The sequence below is a fragment of the Erinaceus europaeus genome, chromosome 6, assembly GCF_950295315.1.
Source record: "Erinaceus europaeus chromosome 6, mEriEur2.1, whole genome shotgun sequence".
In the NCBI taxonomy this organism is placed as follows: Eukaryota; Metazoa; Chordata; class Mammalia; order Eulipotyphla; family Erinaceidae; genus Erinaceus; species Erinaceus europaeus.
The window spans coordinates 28,788,932-28,811,617 of NC_080167.1; the positions used below are offsets into that span (position 1 = coordinate 28,788,932).

A 22,686-nucleotide genomic window follows, 5' to 3' on the forward strand; every position below is an offset into this window, starting at 1 on the left:
AGGGAAGGGCCATCAGGAGCAGTGATAGACTAGTGCAGGCACTGAGACCTAGTAACAACCCTGAAGGCAATAAAAATATTTTTGTTTTCCTTTCTATTCTTATTTCTCAATTTCTATCATATGAGATTTTTTTAAATGATATTTTATTTGTGGGGTCAAGCAATGGTGCACCTGGTGAAGTGCATATATTACCAAGTGCAGGAATCTAGGTTTGAGTCCTTGCTCCCTATCTCAGGAGGGGCCACTTAATAAGCAGTGAAGCAGGTCAGCAGGTGGTTATCTTTCTCTCCCTCCATCTCCCTTCCTTCTCAATTTCTCCCTGTCCAATCCAATTAAGAAAATAGAAAAAAAAAAGGAAAAATGACCTCCTGGAATGGTGGATTTGTCCTGCCAACACCAAGCTCCAGCAGCAACCTTGGTGTCAATAAAATAAATTCTGAGAGTTTGCCATGCCTTTTTCCAACAAAGAATTGATGGAAAGCATGATTATCCAGGAAAATTAAACTTTATTGGACACAAAAACATGTTAGGGAAAGAGAGAGAGAGGTACAGGAAAAAGAGAAAGAAAGGGGGCTCACTTACAGGCTTTATGGTCACATGGTAGTCTGGAAAAAGAAAGAGCCCCAAAGTTTCACCCCCTTTAAAGCCAAAGGCCCCACCTACAACTGCAACCACTCCCATTTCTGAGTGGTGCCTTCTCTCCCTCAACAATTTGTTGTTGGATTTGATTTGCCAAGATTTTGTTAAGGATCTTTGCATCAATGGTTACCAGGGATATAGGCTTATAGTTTTCTTTCCTGGTAGAGTCTTTTCCTGCTTTGGGGATCAAAGTGTCATTCACCTCATAGAATGTTTTTGGTAGTGTTTGCCCTTCTACAATTTTCTGGAATAGTTTGAGGGTAGCAGATTTTAGTTTTTTTCTCAAAGTCTTACAGAATTCATTAATAAAACTATCTGGGCCTGGGCTTTTATTCTTGGGAAGATTTTTTGATGACTAACTCAATTTCTAAACTAGTGATTGGCTTGTGTAAACTACTTCCTCCTGGGTTAGGTTCTGCAGTTGGTTATCATATGAAATATTTATTTGGTCTATATTATTGTTGGGACTTGGTATTTCTCAGTGTTAGTTAAAATAGTTAAAAATACTCAACTTTTGAAATACTCAAAATATTTCTCTGAGACTTTGAGTTACTCTAGCTAATGACTCTGGCCAAGGATTTATCAATTTTGCTTACCCTTTCAAAGGGTCTGGTTGCCTTAGGCCTTTCTGTAATTCAAGATCAATTGCAAACTTTCTCAGTAGGTGGGCCTGGAACCTGAGATTTGGAATGTTGCTTTGCAGGCTCTCTCAGTAGGGGAAGCAGGCCTGCTTACCTCAGAAATGCACCCTCCCCTCCACTGAATGGGGTGTGGGATAGGGGCTAGGGTGGATGGGGAAAAAAAGCCTCGTAGATATTTTGTGTTTTCAGTTTTTTTTTTTTTAAGTTCTTCTGTACATACATGCTACATGTTCCTTTTGTGGCTTTTTTGCATCACTATTTTTTTTAAATTTTTTATTGGGGGATTAATGGTTTACAGTAGACAGTAAAAGACAATAGTTTGTACATGTATAATATTTCCACAATACAACCCCCACTAGGTCCTCCTCTGTCATCTTGTTCCAGAACCTGAATCCCCACCCCCCCCCCCCACCCCAGAATCTTTTACTTTGGTACAGTACACCATGCATTCCTATTTCTAATGTTCCTCCCATTCTCCGTGACCTTCTTTCTGGACAGATAGTTCAGAATCCGAAGATCTTTCCCAAGGAAGAGTTTTCTAGGTTTGGCTTCTAGTCACTATCTTGGCTCTGCCCACTCACCACCAATTTTTGTATGTTAATTTTGTAGCCTGACACCTTACTATATTGCCTGATAACTTCCAGGAGCTTCCTGCTGGATTCCTTAGGCTTTTCTATATATACTGTCATATCACCTGCAAATAATGACAGTTTGACTTCTTCCAGTTTATATCCTTTTAATTCCTTTTCTTGCCTGACTGCTATGGCAAGAACTTCCAATGCTATGTTGAATAGTAATGGTGAGAGTGGGCAGCCCTGTCTAGTACCTGATCTCAGAGGGAATGCTTTCAGTTTCTCACCATTGAGTATAATGTTGGCTGGAGGTTTTCTGTATATGGATTCCACTATGATAAGGAATTTTCCATCTATTCCCATTTTCTGTAGTGTTTTGATTATAAAGGGTGTTGGTTTTTGTCAAAGGCTTTCTCTGTATCTATTGAGATACCCATCCAGAAAGATCTATGTATACCTATATCCAAAGCAGCCCAATTTTTATTAATTAAAAGCTGGAAGCAACTTATGTGTTCAACAACAGATGAATGGCTGAGAATGTTCTGGTATATGTATACAGCTATTAAGAATGATGAAGTCACCTTCTTCACCTTATCTTGTATGGAACTTGAAAGAATCATGTTCAGTGAGATAAACCAGAAAGAGAAGTAATGAATATGAGATTATCTCTCTCATAGGCAGAAGTTGAGAAATAAGAATAGAAAGGGGAAACACAAAGCAGAACTTGGATTGGGTTTGGTGTATTGTACCAAAGTAAAGGAATCTGGGGGCAGGGGATGCTTCAAGTCCTTGTGCATGATAGTGAAGGAAGACAGGTGGGCGGGTTACAGTGTTTTGCAGAAAACAGAGACGTCTTACACATATATCAATGACTGTATTTACTGTTTACTGTAACATTAACCAATATATATATTTTAAAAGAGTAGGAAAGAAACAATGTTTCTTTAATTCACATTGAAAATCATTAGGTACAGTTGATTTGTGCCATATAAGACTTTAATCAATAAATGTGCATGTTATGTATATATGACAGTTAATGTTTATTTTGACACTTTATTTTGAATTTATAGGCAGCATGCAATTTTTTTCCAGATGTATACTAAATGGGAACATTTCTATGCTTACAAATCTTTTATGCTGAAAACATTTGTTTAATTTATTTCTTTTAAAAAAAATTCAGGATGTTGCATTTTTTACACTAAGTTTTTGTTATGATAGTTCTCATGTACTGAAACACCTAAGTTATTATTCCTCAAAGAGGTTTTTAAATCAGTCTATTTAAAATGTCATCTTACATTTCATTTTAATACCCTTGTTGTATAACTTTTCCTTTATACACAGTCAGGAACATTTGTCCCTTCAGTTGTACCAAAATGAGATCATTACATTAAATTAAATTGATTTAATCATTGTCAGGTATAGATTATATACAAAATACATCTGAAAATAATATTTCATTATTCAGCAGGCACTAGGGGGACCACAGTGTGAAATACACACACTTGGTGCCTATGATGTGAGAAGAAAAGGTACATCTTTATTTTTTTTGAGATGTGGGCAATGATATGAGAGAGATATTTATATAAAACAATGAATGCAAAGTACTTTTAAAACTCTAAAAAACTGGGGTTTGAGCAGCAGATTTCCTGGTTGAACCCATAGTTCCAATGCACAAGAATTTGGGGCCAAAGCCCCACTCCCCATCTATGGGGGGAGGGGGCTTCACAAGCCATGAAACAGTTCTATAGATGTTTCTCAATCTCTTTTTATCTCTATTTCCTCATCCTATCTCAATTTATCTCTATCGTATCAAATAAACATTTTTTAAAAAGAAAAAATAATTGGCCACTGGAAGTTGTGCTCCCATCATGCAAGCACGGAGGCCCACTAATAACCCTAGCAACAATCAGAAAAACAAACAAAAAACTCTAAAGAGTTTTGCAAATATAAAATATGGTTATGAGATAACTTTGAATTACAATGTTATTAAAGGCTTATAAGTGAGCAAAGAAATAATTTTAAATTCCAACAGGGGTACTGAGAAGGTGTTATGAATAACCTCTATCATGGCAGCAGGGCTAAATTCACAAAGGGATATGTTTAGTATAAAACACCACATCCACTTTAAGTTTCACCTTATGCAGAGCTTGAGATACACTGATGGAGATGGGGAGATATATTAATGTGTGTTCTCCTACTGAGGGTGGGTGTGTAAAGTAAACATAGGTTATTATTGAACAAATATCTACTTTGAAAGAAAAGTCCCCAGATCTTTATTTATTAACCCTTGTTTGCAAAAAGAATGAAGACTCAGAGAAATGTCTCACCCAGAGGTAGGACCACACAAGAACAAAATAAACATAGAATGCCTTGTTATAATAGAAATAGAAAGTAAAAATTTTTATGTTATTATCAGAGGAGTTTCCTAACTCCAGGGTGACTTTTTCAGATAGATACTCTACAGAAAGACAGACTAGATAGATAGATAGATAGATAGATAGATAGATAGATAGATAGATAATAGTGAGTTCAAGAGACCATACACTGAAACTTCATCTAATATGGTAGGGGCCAGGTTTAAGACTGGGTCACCTACATGTCAGAGCAGCTCACTATCCAAGTGAGACATGTTGCTGGCCCCAGGCAATAACTGGTCAAAGAATTATTAGAACATGTAAAAATGAAAATATATGTAGTTCAAAATCAAAGTTCACTGACCAAATATGGGTGCGTGAGCACCAAAAAGTAATAATTATTGTAATAGATAAAATAAGATAAAATAAGAATACATGAACTTATATTGATATGAACAAATAAGTAACTGGAGAAAGGGAATGCTTCTCTTTAGAACAGAAAAACAATAAGTGCTGGTGTTCAAGAGTTTCCTGATCCCAGACTTCCTGATAATTCTTACTAGAAACCCTACTGATACTTATCTATACCTCCATGCATGTAAGAACATGTCTGCTGGTTGTTTTTACCAGGTACATTTTTGTTTGTTTGTTTGTTAAAAATGTCACAAGGCCTGTTCACTAAGAAAATCTCCAGGCTGTCATTTGTTACAATTCTTGCACTTTGGAGCAGTGGTCTGGAAAAGGTCATGCATTAAACCATAATAGGCCCACAGACCAAGGATAATAGTAACATGCAATTATCCATGAACTCTGATGATTGTCACTTTTCCTGAGACTTTGGGGATTGTACATAGAATGACCAGAGGATAAACCCAATATTTCTTAGCACATCAAGTAAGTGTACCTGATGTAATGGCATTTAGACAATGGTAAGTGCAGTTAAGTTTTAAATACTATACATGACTGAGTTTTCCTATGAGAATTTTATTCTGACCTTCCTATATGATGTATAACTAGCTGTAATTTGTACCTTGACAACTACTCCCTTGATGTATGTTTACTTAAAAAAAAATCTCTGACCTCCCTCCTTCCTTTGTGATTTCATGCATGATTCTATCAATAAATACTCTTTTGGAGTTCTGGTGGGTTCTCTCACTTGACACTGTCCCATCTGTCTGTCTTGCCTATGTCCCTCCAGATCTCTTCATATTATTAGCTTCATGTCTAAAGTTAATCTCTCTCCATCTTGAGACATGTTGGATCTTAGGGTCCTAGCCTTAGCTAAGGTTCTTCCCAACAAAGTCACAATTACTCATCACCCCATGCATCATGTGACAGCACCTCAAGATTCTTTCTGTTCCATCCCTTCCTCTCCTATTCTAGAGTAATTTGCTTTGGTTTTGCTTTGTGCTTTCCCTCTCTGTCCTTATTTCTTAAGTTACATGTGTAAGTGAGATCATTCGGTATTTTGTCTTCTTTTTGGCTTTTATCACTTAACATGATGTTGTTAAGTTCCACTCAAGAGGACATATAAGAGATGACTTTATGAAAGAACAGAACTGGAAGCATCACACTACCAGATCTCAAATTGTATTATAGGACCACTGTAATCAATACTTCTTGGAACATAAATTGACACACTGACCACTGGAATAGAATTAAGAGCCCAGAAATAAGCCCTCATGCCTACATACATCTAATCTTTGACAAAAGTGACCAACCTATTAGGTGGGGAAAGAAGAGTCCTTTCAACAAATGGTGTTGGAAAAACTGGGTTGAAACATGCTGAAGAATGATATTTCTTAAAAAAAAATTTATTTATAAGGGGCCAGGTGGTGGCACACCTGGTTGAACACACATGTTACAATGCGCAAGGACCCAGGTTTAAGCCCCTGGTCCCCACCTGCAGGAGGAAAGCTTCACAAGTGGTGAAGTAGTGCTGTAGGTGTCTCTCTGTCTCTCACCCTCTCTATCCCTCCCCTCCCTCTTGATTTCTGTCTCTGTTCAATAACTAAGTAAAGATAATAAAAAAATTTAAAAAATTATTTATAAAATAAAAAATATCGACAAGACCATAGGATAAGAGAGGTACAATTCCACACAGTTCCCACTAACAGAGCTCTGTATCCCACCCCCTTCATTGGAAGCCTTCTTATATTTTATCCCTCTGGGAGCATGGATCCAGTAACATTATGGGGTGCTAAAGGTGGAAGGTCTAGATTCTGTAATTGTTTCCCTGCTGAACATAGGCGTTGGCAGGTCGATCCATACTCCCAGCCTGTCTCTGTCTTTCCCTAATGGAGGAGGGCTCTAGAGAGGTGGGATTCCAGGACACATTGGTGAGGTTGTCTTCCCAGGGAAGTCAGGTTGGCGTTATGGTAGCATCTGCAACTTGGTGACAGAGTAATAGAGCTGAAGGGTTGACATCTCATGCTTGGTGTCTCTGGACACAATCCGAAGTGAAATAAGTTGAAGTGGTACTGGTTGAATTGATTAGGTAGCAGCAGAAGCAGTATCAATTGGTATGGATCTAGAGAAGTGTGCAGGAAAATGAACCCTGCCCCAGAGGTTCCAGGACTGGGAAAAATATGGGTTTTACAGAGAATGGGGAAGGTTCCTAGTGTCTCAGGGGTTTTAAAGGCAATAGATAGTTATTATTATAACCAAGTTATTTGGAAATTTGGTTGACTTTGAAAATCCCATGGTTAGGATTTGCTGTACCATGCAATACCTCACCCTGATTTATGTCATTTAATGCTCTTTACATATATTGATATCTTATATAGTGACACAACCACTTGTTCCTGGTCTCCCTGGTCTAAGACTATATAGATGATTTAATATTTCAAAGAAAAATTCATTATTAGAAATGTATTAACAATTTAAACCCACTGTTAAAATTCAATCAGGTTACCAATTTGAAGCCTTAACTGCTTAGATTGAAGGAATATATACTCACAACTGGGGTCTATGCATCCTCTCATATTGATTAAATAATGATTTATAAGACTACAAGTTAATAGGCATGTATATTAACACCATTCCCACCATCAAAGTCTGCGTCCCTATCCCTACCCTCCTATAGTGAAGCTCAAAATCTACCCTCACTCTCCACCCAGAGTTTTTTTAACTTTGGTGCAATACTCCATATGAGTCAAATTCTGCCTTGTGTTTCCCTTTCTGTTCTTCTTTCTTAACTTTATGAGTGGGATTACACCATACTTATCTCTGTCTTTCTGACTTATCTCACTTAACATAATTCCTTCTAGCTCCATCCAAGATGGGTCAGAGAATGTGGACTCATTATTCTTAAAAGCCAAGTAGAATGTAATTTCTTTCCACTAAATTTCCACTATATTTCAGCAAAAACAAAAATAAATTCCAAATGGACCAAGAACTTGGATGTTAGACCAGAAACTATGACATACTTAGAAGAAAATACTGCCAGAACTCTCTTTCATCTAAACTTTATAGGCATTTTCAATGATATGAATCCGATTACAAAGAAGGCTAAAACCAACATGGGACTACATCAAATTAAAAAGCTTCTGCACAGCAAAAGAAACTACTACCCAAACCAAGAGACCCCCTTACAGAATGGGAGAAGATCTTTAGAAGGCATACATCAGAAAGGAGGCTAATAACTGAAATATATAAAGAACTCACCAAACTCAGCAACAAAAAACCAATGACCCTCTTGAAAAATAGGGAGAGGATATGAACAGAATATTCATCAAAGAAGAGATCCAACAGGTCAACAAACTTATTAAGAAATGCTCCAAGTCATTGATTGTCAGAGAAATAAAAGTGAAAACAATAATGTGATACCACTTTACTCCTGTGAGAATGTCATATACTAGAAAAAGTAGCAGCAACAGGTGAGAGGTTGTGGGGACTAATCCTACTTTTTAGCCCTTTTCTCTACTCTGACACCATTTTCTCAGACAATATATTTTATTTTATTTTTTAAATTTTTTATTTAAGAAAGGATTAATGAACAAAAACATAAGGTAGGAGGGGTACAACTCCACCCAATTCCCACCACCCAATCCCCATAACCCACCCCCTCCCATGATAGCTTTCCCATTCTCTAGCCCTCTGGGAGCATGGACCCAGGGTCGTTGAGGGTTGCAGAAGGTAGAAGGTCTGGCTTCTGTAATTGCTTCCCCGCTGAACATGGGCGTTGACTGGTTGGTCCATACTCCCAGCTCAGACAATATTTTTATCCAATTTCAGGCTAGTTATAAAACTCAAGCAAAATCTACCATAGCAGGCACTTAGAAACATGCCTAAAGCGGACTTCCTATCTTCCTTCCACTGTAAGATCCCTAATCTCATTTGCTCTGTTCTCCTGCACTGCTGGTAGGAACATGAATTGCTCCATCCCCTAGAAGAACAGCCTTGGAGAACTCTTGCAAGTCTAGAAGTGGACCTGCACATGTTAACATACCCAAGGTCCCTAATCCCCACCCACAGAGGTAATGTTCCATGAGTAGTGGAGAAGTGCTGCAAGTGCTATTTTTGTTTCCTTCTCTCTTCCTCTCTATCTCTTAGTATCTATCAGAAAGATTTTTTTTTTTTAAGAACAAAAGGGCCCTGAGAGCAATAGAGTTGTCATGCAGGCACCAAGTTCCAGTGATAACTTCTGTGGCAATAAATGAATACATACATAAATAAATTACTTTATACTAGTGAGATATGTCTATACCACCTAAGGAGAGGCTGACACTGATATTAGCATCAGCATTAATGATATCATATGCCAAACAGTAAGTACTGAAGATAGAACTTCTGTTGCATTTCTGACAAAAAAGTCACTGGTATTTACCAGTGAGGAAACACTAGTCAGCTGAGAAAAATCCTAGAAAATAAATGTTCTTTTTCAAAAGTATCAAGGTCATGAAAAACAGAGACAGGTGGTTCCAGAGGTGGCACAGTAGATAAGGCATTGGACTCTCAAGCATGAGGTCCTGAGTTCAATTCCTTGTAGCACATGTACCAGAGTGATGTTTGATTCTCTCTCTACTATCTTTCTCATTACTCAATAAATGAAATCCTAACACACACACACACACACACACACACACACACACACACAAACACAACAACTATTTCAAATTAAAGGACAATTTATTATTATTATTGTTGTTGTTGTTATTTCAATTAAAGGAGGTTAGAGTCAAGCACCATGTGGAATACCCACAGCACAAAATGAAGTTGTAGAGCTCCCCCCTCTCATTTATGACTATATGCATGAATGAATGAATGAATGAATGAAAAGTAGTCTGGGAGCTGTAAAATTATACATGTACAAAACCTCTACTCTGCATGCAGAGAGGAGGCATAACAAGTACTGCAGTATATATGTGATCTTATATTTGCTCTATGATTATTTGTTTTCCTTTCCTATGAAAGATACCAATAAGCAAGTTGGTGAAAACAGAATTGCCATGCAGATTATAGTATTGCTTTAATTTACTGATACTTTGATGCCGGTAAAATATGGCTATGTAAGAGAATATTTTCATTTTCAGTAAATATATATGAAGTTTAGAGAACATTTTACCTACAACTTACCATTCTCAAATTATTGAGAATGAAAGAGAAAATAACAAGCTAAATATGCTAAGTCATTCACATTTGGGAATTCAGAGCATATATAGAATCTAAAAAGTTTTAAAATTTGCCATTTTAAAATGGGGTTAGTGACTAATATTTGGTTTTTCCTTATTCTTAACCATTTGGACTGTAGGAAAGGGTGGTGATTGAAGGTAACAAATTGGGGCTGTGAGCTCTACAACAGGCTGAAAGATCAGTCAAGGGCAAACATAGGTGTGGAACCACCTCAGGGAAATATTTTTGGTTAACAGTCAGGAAATAGCCAAGACTTCTCACAGTCTGAAGAGCCAATTATGTAAATATCTGAGATGTAAATGCATCTACATAAACAAACATATGGGCAGAAGAGGTAAATGGGAACAAAAATATGAACAAGAAAAAAATGGGAGAGTGGGGTTAGTGGTGACTCACTGGGTAGAATACATGTTTCCATGCATGACAACTCAGGCTCAAGTCAGGAGCCCCACCTGCAGAAGGCAAGCTTATGATCAGTAGAGTAATGCTGCAGGTGCCTTTCTACCTTTCCCTCTCTCTTTCCCTCTCCATTTCTCTATCACTCACCCTTTATCAAAATGGCAGGAAAATGAAGACAATAGTTGTTGTTGTTGTTACTATTATTTCTGGGAATAGTGGATTCTTGTAGGCAACAAGCCTCAGTGATAACACTGGTGGCAATTAAAAAAAATAAATAGTGTCTGGGTGGTGGCATATTCAATTAAGAGCACAAGGGACTTGGGTTTGATCCCCTGTTCTCCACCTGCAGGGGGTACACTCCATGAGCAGTGAAGAAGGTCTGCAGGCATCTATCTTCTTCTCTCCCCCTCTTTCTCTCCTTCCCTCTCAATTTCTTTATGTCCAGTCAAAAATAGAAAGGAAAAAAAAAACATGGAAGAAATGGCTGCCAGGAGCAATGAATTAGAATAGTGCAGGCACTGAGCCCCAGAGACAGTCCTGGTGGTAAAAATATAAATAAATAAATAAATACGTACATACGTACATAAGAGATAAAGATGGGAAAGATACTTCAGAAAGTGAACTGTGAAATCCTCAAAATGTAGAGAGAAACCTTGTAAGTGAAGGTTTTTCTGTAGATTATTATACTTTTCCTTATTGGAGCAGAAACCTTCGTGAAAATATGATTGCACTTCTGTGGAACAATGGGAATTCAGGGTAACTGAAGTGGAGTGAATGGCTTCACAATGATCTGTTTATTTTACAGACCTTTATTATTTTTTCTGTTTTACTATGTTCCTATATTTACAAAGTAGCTCATCTCCGCTTAAAAGCACCTTGAAATACATTTACAATATGTGCAAAATATCTTAAACTACTCAATTTAAAATGTTTTCAAAGGAATCAAACTTTAAAGATACTACTTTAGCACCACCTTGTGTCTGCACATTTATATGAGAAAATTTTTTCTTTCCATTTCTCCCAAACATCCTCCTCAATACTACTTATTTTTTTAATTTTTATTATTTTTTTCTTTATAAAAAGGAAACTTTGACAAAACCATAGGATAAGATGAGTACAGCTCCACACAATTCCCACCATCAGAGCCCCTCCCCTCCCCTGATAGCTTTCCTATTCTTTATCTCTCTGGTAGTATGGACCCAGGGTCTTTATGGGGTGCAGAAGGTGGAAGGTCTGGCTTCTGTAACTGCTTCCCTGATGAACATGGGCATTGACAGGTCTATCCATACTCCCAGCCTATCTCTCTCTTTCCCCCAAGGGGGCGGGGCTCTGGCGAAGCAGGGCTCCAGGACACATTGGTGGGGTTATCTGTCCAGGGAAGTCTGGTTGACATCCTGCTAGCATCTGGAACCTGGTGGCTGAAAACAGAGTTAACAGATAAAGCCAAATAAGTTGTTGACTAATCATGAACCTAAAGGCTAGAATAAATACTGCAGATAAATGAAGAGTTGGGGGGGGTTCCATTTTGTAGATAGCTAGTAGGCCTATTTTAGTTATATTCCAAAGCGCCTGTGACTATAGTAGTTTTTTTTGTTTGTTTGTTTTTTCCCCCTGAGCCTGAAATCTGATATGTAGGTGGATCCAACTTATTGTCTAGGGAGATGGTGTCATGGCTGGGAAAAGGACCAGAAAGCTGGATCAGGGAAAAGAGTAGCTCTGAAATATGGGAAAGGTGTATAAATATTGTTGACTGTAAACCCCATTGATTTGATCTGATCTGGGGCCCATATTCAGCTTAAGAGTCTTAAAGTTTTGCAATGCTATATAAAAAAAAAATCTTGGAGGTTCCCGGAAGATGGCGGACTGAGAAGCTGCTAGTGGCTTGAGCTCTGACCACATCTTTTGGAAACGGTAGGATTTTCTGCCTTTAGTAGGCCAGTCAATAAGGGGTCCTAGCGGTTACACCAAGGAGGTGACTATAACTTAATTTGGGTTAAGAAAGAGAGTAGAAAAAAAGGGGGAAATTTTTTTTTTTCCATTTAATTATAAAGCACACCTCCTCCCCCTCCACACCCCCCATAACCAGTCCCTGGGGACTAGCTCCTAGCAGGCTCCCCTGCTGAGCTTCTGTCTTTACCAAATTCCTGTCCCACCAGGGAGTATCATTCATTCTAAGTCTATACCCTTCTGAAACCTCTGGCCTTTTTTTTCTTTCTAAGTAGCCAACCCCCCCCACCTCACCCCACATAGCTAATTAAATAATTAAAAATAAATAAATCAATAAAAATCTTGCCTTTCACCGCTCCTTTATGACTGTTCTTTTTATCTTTTTCTTTTTTCTCTCTCTTTCTTTTTTTTTTTCTTCTTTTTCTCATTCTTGTCATCCTTTCTTCCTTAATCCTACAGCTTCCAAAGCCACAGGCCCCAGTCCCCATACCACCAAACAGTGTGCTTTTTTGAATTCACTGATACACACTTGGGAATTATTCTGGGGAAGAATTCTGACTCAGTGTGGACTCTCACTGCGAGTGTCTCTGCTCAACTTCCCTTACTCCTTTAGCCACCCCTAGAATATACAGTGGATAGTAGATTTGCATAACTGTCGATTTCAGCCATCCTTGTCTAGTCCTGAGGGCATTTTTTCTTTTCACTGCTCTTTAATTACAGCTCTTTTTCTTCTCTTTTCCCTTCTCTCTCACTTGTCTCTTTTTTCTTTTTTTTCCTTTTTCTTTTTCTTTTTATCTTGTCATACACTTCTTCCTTCTTCTTTGCCTTTCTGAATTTGTGAATTATTTTAGGGAAGATATCTGACTCAGAGTGGACTCTCTATGTGTGTATCTCTGCTCTACTTCCATTTCCCCTCTAGTTACCCCTAGAAAATACAGTGGATAGTAGATTCTCATAACTGTCTATTCTTGCAATCCCTTCTTTCTTTTCTCCTTCTTCTTCACTGGGATTTGGTTACTATTTTTTCACGGACTGGAGATATTGTTTGGCTAACTGGTAGTGATTAAACTGCTTCAATAATTCCTTCAATTGCTACTGTAATTCCTGAGGTTGGTGAGTGCAATTGTAATAAAGGTATTTAGTACAGTGTTGCTTGTACTCAAGACACAACAACTGAGGAACAAAAGAGCATAAAAAAATACATAAATCAAAAAAATGGGTAGATCAAAAACAAATAAAACTGCTACTCCAATGAAGACAAGAGCCCAGAAGAAACTAAAAATCAGCCAGAAGTAACCATAGATAAGAAAAGTATGCAAGCAATAATAAACTTATTAATCACAGAAATGAAAACAACATTGGAGGAAAGGAATGGCAGTATTAGGGAAACAACAGTTGAGACCCCCAAGGAAAATACTGATTATCTTGAGGCAATTAGAGAACTGAAAGCTGAAATAGCTGTAATGAAGAAAGAAGCTGAGACAAAGGAAAGCAGACTAACAGAAGCAGAAAACAGAATTAGTCAGACAGAGGATGAGTTAGAGAAAACTAAGAAAGAGGTGAAAGAGCTTAAAAGGAGACTGAGAGACACTGAAAACAAAAACAGAGACATATGGGATGATCTCAAAAGAAGTAACATTCACATAATTGGCCTGCCAGAAGAAGAAAGAGAGGAAGGGGAAGCAAACACTCTAGAGGAAATAATAGAAGAAAACTTCCCAGAACTGAATAACAGAAAGGACATCAAGATTCAAGAGGCCCAGAGAGTCCCAAACAGAATCAACCCAGACCTGAAGACACCAAGACACATCATAGTCACAATGAGAAGAAGTAAGGATAAAGAAAGGATCCTAAAGGCTCCAAGAGATAAACAAAAAGTCACATACAAGGGAAAACCCATAATATTATCTGCAGATTTCTCCACTCAAACTCAAAAAGCCAGAAGAGAATGGCAAGATATCTATCGAGCCCTGAATGAAAAAGGGTTTCAACCAAGGTTTATCCTGCTAGGCTTTCATTCAAACTAGATGGAGGGATCAAAACCTTCTTAGACAAAAAAGAGTTAAAGAAGGCAACCATCACCAAACCAGCCCTGAAAGAGGTTCTAAAAGACCTCTTATAAACAAGAACATCACTATAATACTGGCAATATATCAGAGCAAACAACAAAACAAATTTTTTTTTTGAACAATGGCACTACAATACATTAAATCCATAATATCAATAAATGTCAATGGCTTAAACTCACCCATCAAAAGGTACAGAGTTGGGGGATGGATCAGAAAACATAATCCGACCATATGATGTTTGCAAGAATCCCGTCTGTCACAACAAGATAAACACAGACTTAAAGTGAAAGGATGGAAAACTATCATACAGGCTAACGGACCACAAAAAAGGGCAGGAACAGCCATTCTCATCTCAGACACAATAGATTTTAAATTAAATAAAGTAATAAAAGATAGGCAAGGACACTACATAATGATTAGAGGATCAATCAGCCAAGAAGACTTAACAATCATTAACATCTATACACCCAATGAGGGACCATCTAAATACGTCAAGCACTTACTGAAAGAATTTCAAAAATACATCAATAGTAATACAATAAGAGTGGGAGACTTCAATACCCCACTCTCACACTTAGACAGATCAACAAAGCAGAGAACCAACAAAGATACAAGAGAATTGAATGAAGAGATTGACAGACTAGACCTCTTGGACATTTTCAGAGTCCTTCACGTCAAAAAACTGGAATACACCTTCTTTTCAAATCCACATAACACATACTCAAGGATAGACCACATGTTAGGCCACAAAACAACATCAATAAATTCAAGAACATTGAAATCATCCCAAGTACCTTCTCAGACCACAGTGGAGTAAAACTAACATTTAACAACAAACAGACAATTATTAAAAGTCACAGAATTTGGAAACTAAACAACATACTCCTTAAGAACCACTGGGTCAGAGATTCACTCAAGCAGGAAATTCAAATGTTCCTGGAAACAAATGAAAATGAAGACACAACCTATCAAAATATTTGGGACACAGCTAAAGCAGTACTGAGAGGGAAACTTATAGCCATACAATCACATATTAAACACCAAGAAGAAGCTCAAATGAATGACCTTACTGCACACCTCAAGGACTTAGAGGAAGAGGAACAAAGAAACCCTAAAGCATCCAGAAGGACAGAAATCAATAAGTTAGAGCAGAAATAAACAACATCGAAAATAAAAGAACCATACAAAAGATCAATGAAGCCAAATGTTGGTTCTTTGAAAGATTAAACAAAATTGACAAACCCCTAGCCAGACTCACCAAACAAAAAAGAGAGAAGACTCAAATTAATAGAATTGTAAACAATGGAGGAGATATCACAACTGACACCACAGAAATCCAGAGAATCCTGCGAAACTTCTATAAAGAACTATACACCCCCAAGCTAGAGAATCTGGAAGAAATGGAACAATTCCTAGAAGCATATGCCCTTCCAAAACTGAACCAAGAAGAACTACAAAATCTAAATGCACCAATCACAGACAAAGAAATTGAAACCATTATTAAGAACCTCCCCAACAACAAAAGTCCTGGACTAGATGGCTTCACAAATGAATTCTACAAAAATTTCAGGAAACAGTTATTACCCATACTTCTTAAGCTTTTCCATAAGATTGAAAAAACAGGAATACTCCCTTCGACCTTCTATGAAGCCAACATCACCCTAATACCAAAAGTTGATAGGGACAGAACAAAAAAGGAAAACTATAGACCAATATCTCTGATGAACAAAGATGCCAAAATATTAAATAAGATCTTGGACAACTGAATACAGCAACATATCAAAAAGATTGTTCATCACGACCAAGTGGGATTCATCCCAGGAATGCAAGGCTGGTTCAACATCCATAAGTCAATCAATGTCATTCACCACATCAATAAAAGCAAAGCCAAAAACTACACGATTGTTTCAATAGATGCAGAGAAAGCCTTTGACAAAATCCAACACCCATTCATGCTCAAAACTCTACAAAAAATGGGAATAGATGGGAAATTCCTCAAGATAGTGGAGTCTATATATAGCAAACCTACAGCCAACATCATACTCAACGGACAGAAGCTGAAAGCATTCCCCCTCAGATCGGGGACTAGACAGGGCTGTCCACTATCACCATTACTCTTCAACATAGTATTGGAAGTTCTTGCCATAGCAATTAGGCAAGAGAAAGAAATCAAAGGAATACAGACTGGAAGGGAAGAAGTCAAGCTCTCACTCTTTGTAGATGATATGATAGTATACATAGAAAAACCTAAAGAATCCAGCAGAAAACTTCTGGAAGTTATTAGGCAATACAGCAAGGAATCAGGCTACAAAATCAATGTACAAAAATCAGTGGCATTTCTTTATGCAAACACTAAATCTGAAGAAGAAGACATCCAGAAATCACTCCCGTTTACTATTTCAGCAAAATTAATCAAATACCTAGGAATAAAGTTGACCAAAGAAGTGAAAGACTTGTATGCTGAAAACTATGAGTCGCTACTCAAGGAAATAGAAACTGATACCAAGAAATGGAAATATATCCCATGCTCATGGACTGGAAGAATAAATATCATCAAAATGAATATTCTCCCCAGAGCCATATACAAATTTAATGCAATACCCATCAAAGTTCCACCAAGCTTCTTTAAGAGAATAGAACAAACACTACAATCATTTATCTGGAAAATGAAAACACCTAGAATTGCCAAGACCATCTTAAGGAAGAGAAACAGAAATGGAGGCATCACACTCCCAAACCTTAAACTATATTATAAAGCCATCATCATCAAAACAGCATGGTACTGGAACAAAAATAGGCACACAGACCAGTGGAACAGAATTGAAAGCCCAGAAATAAATCCCCACACCTATGGACATCTAATCTTTGATAAGGGGGCTCAAAGTATTAAATGGAAAAAGGAGGCTCTCTTTAATAAATGGTGCTGGGAAAACTGGGCTGAAACATGCAGAAGAATGAAATTGAATCACTTTATTTCACCAGAAACAAAAATCAGCTCCAAATGGATCAAAGACCTAGATGTCAGACCAGAAACAATCAAATACTTAGAGGAACACATTGGTAAAACACTTTCCCACCTACACCTCAAGGACATCTTTGATGAATCAAACCCAATTGCAAGGAAGACTAAAGCAGAAACAAACCAATGGGACTACATCAAATTGAAAAGCTTCTGCACATCCAAAGAAACTATTAAACAAAACAAAAAAAGAGACCCCTCACAGGATGGGAGAAGATCTTCACATGCCATACATCAGACAAGAAACTAATCACCAAAATACATAAAGAGCTCAGCAAACTTAGCACCCAAAAAGCAAATGATCCCATCGAAAAATGGGCAGAGGATATGAACAAAACATTCACTACAGAGGAGATCCAAAAGGCTAACAAACATATGAAAAACTGCTCTAGGTCACTGATTGTCAGAGAAATGCAAATTAAGACCACATTGAGATACCACCTCACTCCTGTAAGAATGGCATACATCAAAAAGAACAGCAGCAACAAATGCTGGAGAGGTTGAGGGGACAGAGGAACCCTTTTACATTGCTGGTGGGAATGTAAATTGGTACAGCCTCTGTGGAGAGCAGTCTGGAAAACTCTCAGAAGGCTAGACATGGACCTTCCATATGATCCAGTAATTCCCCTCCTGGGGTTATACCCCAAGGACTCCATAACACGCAACCAAAAAGAGGTGTGTACTCCTATGTTCATAGCAGCACAATTCATAATAGCTAAAAACCTGGTAGCAACCCAGGTGCCCAACAACAGATGAGTGGCTGAGAAAGCGGTGGTATATATATACACAATGGAATACTATGCAGCTATCAAGAACAATGAACCCACCTTCTCTGACCCATCTTGGACAGAGCTGGAAGGAATTAGGTTAAGTGAGCTAAATGAGAAAGCTAAAGATGAGTATGTGATGATCCCACTCATCAAAAGAAGTTGAGGAAGAAGATTTGAAAGGGAAACTAAAAGCAGGACCTGACCAGACTGTAAGCAGGGCACCAAAGTAAAAGCCCTGTGGTGAGGGGTAGACATGCAGCTTCCTGGGACAGTGGGGGGTGGGAGTGGGTGGGAGGGATGGGTCACAGTCTTTGGGTGGTGGGAATGGTGTTTATGTACACTCCTAGCAAAACGTAGACATATAAATCACTAGTTAATTAATATGAGGGGGAAAATCAATTGTATGTCTCAAAGTTTTTCAAAACATAAACTGAATCTTTTTAATATATAGGCTGTGTATTTGATATGTGGACTCTCTCAGAAGCCTAGACCAAGTAGATCAGAAGCATCCAATAGTACAGCTATATACAAGATACTGGGTACTGTACAGCAAACCATTACAAAAGGACTTTTCACAGTTAACCCAATTACCAAATAATGTGATGATAACATTAACTATCGATTGTCTTTTTGAACCCCAAGACAGCAGGAACCTCACATCTCCACTATAGAGTCCCTACTTCCCCCAGTCCTGGAACCCTTGGATAGGGCCCACTTTCCCATATGCCTCTCCCAATCCATATCAAATAATATTGCACCCGCCGATCACAACCTAATCAACACAACGATTGCCACCTCAACATGCTTCACTTCAGACTGTGTCCAGAGACTTCACGTGTGGAATGACAACCCTTCAGCTTCATTACTTGGGTGAGACCTTTCCTTTCATAGTATACTCTAATTTCATCTCAGGTGGTTCACTTTCTAATAAAGTCCCAAAACCTAGATATACACCAGTTTCTGTGAGAGAGAGCCTATGTTCACACGTATCCATAAACTACTGCAAAATATATACCTGGAAGCAGAAGTACACTAGAGTTTGCAGTGAGTACCTCCCTAACACTTCCTCTCCACTATTCCAAGCTTGGGATCCATGATTGCTCAACAAATTGTTTGGCTTCGTATGTTAACTCTCTTTTCAATCACCAGGTTCCAGATGCCACCAGGATGCTGGCCAGGCTTCCCTGGATTGAAGACCCCACCAATGTGTCCTGGAGCTCAGCTTCCCCAGAGACACACCTTACTAGGGAAAGAGAGAGGCAGACTGGGAGTATGGACCAGCCAGTCAACATCCATGTTCAGTGGGGAAGCAATTACAGAAGCCAGACCTTCCACCTTCTGCAACCCACAAAGACCCTGGGTCCATGCTCCCAGAGGGATAGAGAATGGGAAAGCTATCAGGGGAGGGGGTGGAAAATGGAGATTGGGTGGTGGGAATTGTGTGGAATTGTACCCCTCCTACCCTATGGTTTTGTTAATTAATCCTTTCTTAAATTAAAAAAAAAATCTTGTTCTTAGTCTGAAGAAGTCACATACTTAAATATGATCTGTGTTTTCAGCAAGCAAGGGCATCATTTTCAGTGTCAAGTGTACATGAGCCTAAGAAAAGATTTATGATCCTGTCCAAAGTAGAATTACAAAAACCCAATGAGATTTTCGTTGTAGATCTCAAATATGTAACCACTATATATTATATATAAAACTCTCTTCTTAGTATAACAGATCTTTTCTAAAACAGAACCCCTTATAAAGGTTAGAAAGATAGTTCACCTGGACCATGCACCTGCTTAGTCATATGCTCGACACAAGTTCAAGTTAGACCCCTACTACACTGAAGGAAGTTTTGGTGCTGTGGTTTCTTGTGTTGTGTTTTTTCATTTTGTTTTACTAGAAAACTGCTTATTTCAGCTTATGGCAATGGTAGAGATTGTGCCTGGGATACTGGAGCCTCAGGTACAGAATTATTTTTGCATAACCACTATGTTCTCTCTTTACCCTAGGCATGGTGATATCTTTCCTTCTTTCTTTATGTCTGAAAAAAGTTAGCCCAGAGTAGTGAAGTTCAGGTCATAAATATATATTGGGTAGCTGGAAAATTCATGAAGCATTTTTGTATAGAAAAACAGATGAATACTTAATGACTTTTCCAATAACCCAAATATATATGGAACCCTGCTCTACAGAAGTTTGTTCATTGGTGCTATATGCCTTTTGGAGCCAGTGGAGGGAGAAAGAGTTTCATGGAGTCACTACTGTATTTAGGAGATTAGGAAGGAGACAGAAAATGCAGAAGCCCTTTGACTATTTTCATCAACAAATTCAAACAAGCTTAAATTAACATGGAACTGAATTCTAAATCAATACTCCCCTATCTCTGCATAGATCTTAGTTTACCTGAAGATAAGTCAGTTATATATATATATATTCGTATTCATTTCATTTCTTAACATTTAAAGGTCTAAATAAACAGAAATTACAGAAATAAAGTAGAAGCCTTTCACAGAAACTCAAGTGCATATTTTTAAATGTGTTTTCTTTTTCAAAATTAAGTAAAAGCTCAACATATTTCCATCAGAGATAAATACAATGATTAACCTCCCAAAGTAAGAGTAGAAATCTTTCACTGGTACATAGCAGTATGCTTAAGCCATGCATGCTAGCTTGTCAGACTATAGTGTGTATTTGTTTCCAAACACATACTTAGTGATATCACAACAGTAGTTTGAAGTTATCTATGATGGGACATTTACAAGATAAAAACTGACTAATGTTATAAACTTGCCCCCACCCCCATAGGCAGCTGATTGTGAATTACTTACTAACACATCACTGCACAAGGGTATGGGAGAGAGAGCAAGTGAATCAGTCTTCATGCCCTAATCAGAATTAATTTTACATATACTATGTCTCACAAAATAAAGCCCTGAAAAGAGGAAGACTTAATTTCAGGGTATTCTATGATTAAGTTGCTCAATATATTCAATCGCAATTATATCCTTCAACACTATACCTACACATATCAGTTTCTTCCTCTTTTTTAAATTGATTTAATAGTGATTGACAAGATTGTAGAATAGCAGGGTACAATTCCATACAAATTCCTACCACCAGATCCTTGCATGGGTCCTTGAGCTTTGCACTATGTGCACTTAACCCAATGCACTACTGCCCTACCCCCTTCCCTCAGAAACTTTAATGATGGAAGTTATTTGTGCTAGCAAGTACTAACAACTCAAGTTATTAATTTCTCCAAAAAATTAAGTAAAATTCCTAGATACAATGCAAGAGCGTAGTTATTTATGATTTATTTTGGAAATATAAGATAAACAATTTTCTGATATACAACTTTGTGAGAGGAAAAAAATGGAAGAGAGTGCTGAATGCAAAGCTTTAACAGAGGATAAATTATATACAGTTGTCTGAGCACAAGTATAATCAGACAACTAAAGCAATGCTGAGAGAAGGTCTGGGGTGCTAGAGAATGATGCACCTGTATTAACTCACCCTGATCCCCTTCAGGGATGAGCTCTCAGGCCTCTCCTTCCTCCTGAATCCTAGTGGAGAGTCATAGGATCAAGAGAGACACGGCCAGTCTTCCTTTAACTGCCTTTCTATGTTAGCAAAGTCTTATCTCATTGTTTCCTCTATCTTTTCAAATGAGTCATTTTTTTCCCCTTCTTTCTCTGACCTCATCCTAGGCAAGCACCTCCTGCCAGGCTACTCTAAGAGCCACAGTCTGATTGTTCACGGGTGTTTGATGCCTTTTGCAGCCAACAGAGGGAGTAGGAGTTTTATGAAGTCACTACTATAGTTAAGGAGATGAGAAAAGAGACCAGAAAATACAGCTTTTTCACCACTTTCATTGACAAATTCAAACAAGCTTAAATTAACATGGAGAAGGAACTGAATTCTAAGTTAAGCTCACTGTGCTTCTCTGTCATCTGATTTTAAAATTAATATGTAACTTGTTTTCTCCACTGAACTTTTGCTTCCTTAGTTTCCTATATTCTTTTTAAATTTTTTAAAAATATTTATTTATTTATTCCCTTTTGTTGCCCTTGTTGTTTTTTATTGTTGTAGTTATTACTGTTGTTGTTACTGATGTCATCATTGTTGGATAGGACAGAGAGAAATGGAGAGAGGAGGGGAAGACAGAGAAGGGGCGAGAAAGATAGACACCTGTAGACCTGCTTCACCGCCTGTGAAGCAACCCCCCTGCAGGTGGGGAGCCCGGGGCTCAAACCGGGATCCTTAACTCCGGTTCTTGAGCTTTGTGCCACCTGCACTTAACCCGTTGCGCTGCAGCCTGACTCCCAGTTTCTTATGTTCTTATGTTCTAAAAGTATACTGTCTATAATCACTACTGATATAACTTAACTTGGGGCTAGAAATTAAATCACTTAGTGGAGTACACATATTTTCTGCATGAGGATCTGATGGTAAGCTCCACGAGCAGAATAAGACTGCAGGTACCTCTCCTGTCTGTCCCTATCCCTTTCTATCTCTGTCTCACTTCCTAGCACAAGAAAAAAAAAGACAAAATTGTTGTGCAGGCACCATCTGATCTGGGGCAAAATTTTTCCCAATGGCAAAAAAATTATACAGAAGTACACGTGCGCACACACACCCACATATCCATCCA

At 38.0% G+C, this 22,686-nt stretch overlaps 1 protein-coding gene across 1 annotated transcript in view; it reads right to left on the reverse strand.

Moving 5' to 3' along the window:
- Positions 1-22,686, reverse strand: part of SLC35F3 (solute carrier family 35 member F3) — a 481,439-nt gene that overhangs the window by 262,424 nt on the left and 196,329 nt on the right. The window lies entirely within an intron of this gene.